This window comes from Octopus bimaculoides, chromosome 17, assembly GCF_001194135.2.
Source record: "Octopus bimaculoides isolate UCB-OBI-ISO-001 chromosome 17, ASM119413v2, whole genome shotgun sequence".
Lineage (NCBI taxonomy): Eukaryota > Metazoa > Mollusca > Cephalopoda > Octopoda > Octopodidae > Octopus > Octopus bimaculoides.
This window is the reverse complement of record NC_068997.1, coordinates 13,681,908-13,682,193: the sequence shown is the minus strand read 5'-3', so window position 1 is coordinate 13,682,193 and position 286 is coordinate 13,681,908.

The following is a 286-nucleotide window of genomic DNA, read 5'->3' as shown; positions in this document are numbered from 1 at the left end:
ACAAACACACACACACACACAAACACACACACATATATATATATGACAGGTGTCTTTCAGTTTCCGTCTACCAAACCCACTCACAAGGGTTTGGTCGGCCCGAGGCTATAGTAGAAGACACATGGCCAAGGTGTCACGCAGTGGGACTGAAACTGGAACCATGTGGTCATGTGGTTGGTAGCAAGCAACTTACCACACAGCCACTCCTGCACCTATATATATGTATATATATATATTTATATATATATATGTATATATATATATATATATATATATATATATATAT